Genomic DNA, 4,567 nt, shown 5'->3' with positions numbered 1-4,567 from the left:
GGAGGCGTCGACTAAGTACATTCTGCTTCTGAAATTGCTGAGGTGATGACTTGGATCGGTGGTGCCGTCGTAGAGGTCCATATCTGGTGGTTTGAAGTTTCGCGGTACCTTCTCTTTCATGATCTCTTGTGTGAAGGGATCATGGTTGCTTTCGGGAGTGGTGCCGTGTTCCGTCCTATCTTTTAGGTTGGCCTCTATCTTCCGCAGTTTTTCTTCCAATTCTCTGCGTTTGCGAGCTTCCCTTCTCAGATCCTGTTCAGTTTCCTTCTGCTTCTTTGCGTCCTCTTCGAGTTGTCTCAGCCGGCTTTGTTGTGCCCGAACTGTTTCCAGAATCTCCGAACTTTTTTCTCTTTCGGGATTTTGTGGATCTTTGTCTGGGGGTGATGTCTTTGGGCGATTCTGTTTGTTTCCTCCTGGAGTGCGTGGTGATAGAGGGCTGTCCGGCCGTTCTCCGGTGTCAACTTCCTCTTCTTGTTCTGATGTAGCGTGGTTATTGTTGGGAGGGTCGTCCGCCATGGTAAAGGGATGACTTCCAGGATCCCCGGCAACGGCGCCAATGTTCCGAGGGTTACCTGAAACGTGTAGCTCGGTCTTCTGGCAAGGCCCGAGGTGGGGGGTCTGTGACCCGAGCTGGTTGTGCTGAACGGCGGGGGGTTGTACCTGCAATGACACTCCGATGCTTAAGTTAGCATGGGTCCAAGCAGATATCAAGTAGAATTAGAGTATGAGTTATACCTGGGTGCTCCAGTGTATTTATAGTAGTTGGCTGCGATCATCCCTGGATAAGATATTCTTATCTTATCTTATCTTTTGGGAGATTCATCTCTATCTTTGCGGAACCGCCTTTCCCAGGCCCTTTCGGCCTTTAGGTTTTGGGCTTAGTTCCTTCTGATGGGCCTTTCTTTGGCCTGTTTGTCCGAGGTCCGACCTCGAACGTGGGCCTTGGGTCGAGGTCGGGCCTTCTATCAGCATTACCGAGTTTGGAGAGCTCGGTCAGGGTATGAACAAAAACTAATAAAAACATAATAAAAAGTAACTAAAACATACTAAAAACTACCTAAAAATAATGCAAAAAAGTGCATAAAATTATCCGCTCATCACAACACCAAACTTAAATTTTTGCTTGTCCCCAAGCAACTGAAAACAAATAGGATAAAAAGAAGAGAACATACAATAAATTCCAAAATATCAATGAAGCTTAGTTCTAATTAGATGAGCAAGACTAGTAACTTTTTGCTTCTGAATAGTTTCGGCATCTCACTTTATCCTTTGAAGTTCAGAATGATTGGCATCTATAGGAACTCAGAATTCAGATAGTGTTATTGATCCTCCTAGTTTTAATATGTTGATTCTTGAACACAGCTACTTTATGAGTCTTGGCTGTGGCCCTAAGCACTTTGTTTTCCAGTGTTACCACCGGATACATAAATGCCACAGACACATAATTGGGTGAACCTTTTCAGATTGTGATTCAGCTTTGGTTCGAAAATTACCTCTCTCTTTTTTTTAAAAATTCTTTTAATTAACTAATTGTTTCAAATTTTTAATTTTAATTTTATTTCTTCTCTTAATTTTTGAAAATCACTAACCATTTTTCAAAAATAATTTTTGAAATTTTCTCCCTCTCATCTTCTTATATTTATTTATTCATTTACTAACACTTCTCTTCATCTCAAAAATTCAAACCCTCTTCTCTCTTCTGTGTTCGAATTTTTCTTCTCTTTCCTCTATTCTCCTTTTCTTCTACTCACATAAAGGAATCTCTATATTGTGACATAGAGGATTCCTCTTCTCTCTTTGTTTTCTTCTCTTTCATATGAGCAGGAACAAGGAAAAAGGCATTCTTGTTGAAGCTGATCCTGAACCTGAAAGGACCTAAAAGAGGAAGCTAAGAGCAGCTAAAGCACAACACTCTGATGAGGACCTAACTGAAATTTTCGAACAGGAAAAGGATATGGCAGCAAAACCCAACAACAACAATGCAAGGAAGATGCTTGGTGACTTTACTGCACCAAATTCCAACTTACATGGAAGAAGCATCTCAATCCCTACCATTGGAGCAAACAAATTTGAGCTAAAGCCTCAGTTAGTTTCTCTGATGCAACAGAACTGCAAGCCTCATGGACTTCCATCAGAAGATCCTTTTCAGTTCTTAACTAAATTCTTGCAGATCTGTGATACTGTTAAGACCAATGGGGTTGATCCTGAGGTCTACAGGCTTATGCTTTTCCCTTTTGCTGTAAGAGACAGAGCTAGAGTATGGTTAGACTCTCAACCTAAAGATAGCTTGAACTCTTGGGATAAGCTGGTAACAGCCTTCTTGGCCAAGTTCTTTCCTCCTCAAAAGCTGAGTAAGACTAGAGTGGATGTTCAAACCTTCAGACAGAAAGAAGGTGAATCCCTCTATGAAGCTTGAGAGAGATACAAGCAACTGACCAAAAAGTGTCTTCATGACATGCTTTCAGAATGGACCATCCTAGATATATTCTATGATGGTCTGTCTGAATTGTCTAAGATGTCATTGGACCACATTATAGGTGGATCCATTCACCTAAAGAAAATGCCTGCAGAAGCTCAGGAACTCATTAACATGGTTGCAAATAACCAATTCATGTATACCTCTGAGAGGAATCCTGTGAGTAATGGGACACCTCAGAAGAGGGGAGTTCTTGAAATTGATGCTCTAAATGCCATGTTGGCTCAGAACAAAATGTTGACTCAGCAAGTCAACATGATTTCTCAAAGTCTCAATGGATGGCAAAATGCATTCAACAGTAATAAAGAGGCATCTTCTGAAGAAGAAGCTTATGATCCTGAGAACCCTACAATGGCAGAGGTGAATTACATGGGTGAACCCTATGGGAACACCTATAATTCCTCATGGAGAAACCATCCAAATGTTTCATGCAAAGATCAACAAAGGCCCCAACAAGGCTTTAATAATGGTGGAAGAAACAGGCTTAGCAATAGCAAGCCTTTTCCATCATCTTCTCAGCAGCAGACAGAGAACTCTGAGCAGAGCCCCCCAAGCTTAGCAAACATAGTCTCTGATCTATCTAAGGCCACTTTAAGTTTTATGAGTGAAACAAGGTCCTCCATTAGAAATTTGGAGGCACAAGTGGGCCAGCTAAGTAAGAAAATCATTGAAACCCCTCCTAGTACTCTCCCAAGCAATACATAAGAGAATCCAAAAAGAGAGTGTAAGGCCATTGACATAATCACAATGGCCGAATCCAAAGAGGAAGAGAAGGACGTGAATTCCAGTGAGGAAGACCTCCTGGGATGTCCTCTGAACAAAAAGGAGTTCCAAACTGAGGAACCTAAGGAATCTGAGGCTCACCTAGAGACCATATAGATTCCATTGAACCTCCATTTACCATTCATGAGCTCTGAGAACTATTCTTCCTCTGAAGAAGATGAAGATGTAACTGAAGAGCAATTTGCTAAATATCTAGGAGCCATCATGAAGCTGAATGCCAAGTTGTTTGGTAATGAGACTTGGGAAGGTGAACCTCCCTTGCTCATCAGTGAACTAGATACATGGGCTCAGCAAACTCTACCTCAAAAGAAACAAGATCCTGGTAAATTCTTGATATCCTGTACCATAGGCACCATGACCTTTAAGAAGGCTCTATGTGACCTAGGGTCAGGTATAAATCTTATGCCACTCTCTGTAATGGAGACTTTGGGGATCTTTGAGGTACAAGCTGCAAGAATCTCATTAGAGATGGCAGACAAGTCAATAAAAACAAGCTTAATGATTGGTCGAGGACGTGTTGGTAAAGGTTAAAGGCCTTTACATCCCTGCTGATTTCATAATCTTAGACACTGAGAAGGATGAGAATGAATCCATCATTCTTGGAAGACCCTTCCTAGCTACAGCAGGAGCTGTGATTGATGTTGGCAGAGGAGAGTTAGTCCTTCAATTGAATGGGGACTACCTTATGTTTAAAGCTCAAGGTTATCCTTCTGTAAACATGGAAATGAGGCACGATAAGCTTCTCTCAATACAGAGTCAAACAAAGCCCCCACAATCAAACTCTAAGTTTGGTGTTAGGAGGCCACAACCAAACTCTAAGTTTGGTGTTGAACCCCCGCATTCAAACTCTAAGTTTGGTTTTGGGAGGTCCCAACAATGCTCTGATGATCTGTGAAGCTCCATGAGAGCTCACTGTCAAGCTGGTGCACGAAATTGTGATCTCTAACAATGGCGCTCAACTTGGTACGCGCGTTTATAACTCAGCACTTTCGTCACAACTTCGCACAACTAACCAGCAAGTGCACTGGGTCGTACAAGTAATAAACCTTACGTTAGTAAGGGTCGATCCCACGGAGATTGTTGGTATGATGCAAGCTATGGTCATCTTGTAAATCTCAGTTAGGCGGATAATAAATGGTTATGGAATTTTCGAATAGTAATAATAAATAAACAAAAAATAAAGATAGAAATACTTATGTAAATCATTGGTGAGAATTTCAGATAAGTGTATGGAGATGCTTTATCCCTGTTGGATCTCTGCTTTCCTACTGCCTTCCTTCAATCCTTCTTACTCCTTTCCATGGCAAG

The 4,567-nt window shown here is 41.7% G+C and overlaps 1 non-coding gene across 1 annotated transcript; it reads right to left on the bottom strand.

Annotated features, from left to right (window-relative positions):
* Positions 1 to 2,354: 2,354 nt before the first annotated feature.
* LOC130983549 (small nucleolar RNA R71) lies at positions 2,355 to 2,461 on the bottom strand. Its single transcript, XR_009087534.1, has one exon. It is a non-coding gene; the product is annotated as a small nucleolar RNA R71 (small nucleolar RNA).
* Between the last annotated feature and the right edge of the window lie 2,106 nt (positions 2,462 to 4,567).

The sequence above is a fragment of the Arachis stenosperma genome, chromosome 5 (assembly GCF_014773155.1).
Source record: "Arachis stenosperma cultivar V10309 chromosome 5, arast.V10309.gnm1.PFL2, whole genome shotgun sequence".
Classification (NCBI taxonomy): Eukaryota; Viridiplantae; Streptophyta; class Magnoliopsida; order Fabales; family Fabaceae; genus Arachis; species Arachis stenosperma.
Note: the sequence above shows the minus strand (reverse complement) of the source record. Positions and strands in the feature narration are given on the sequence as shown.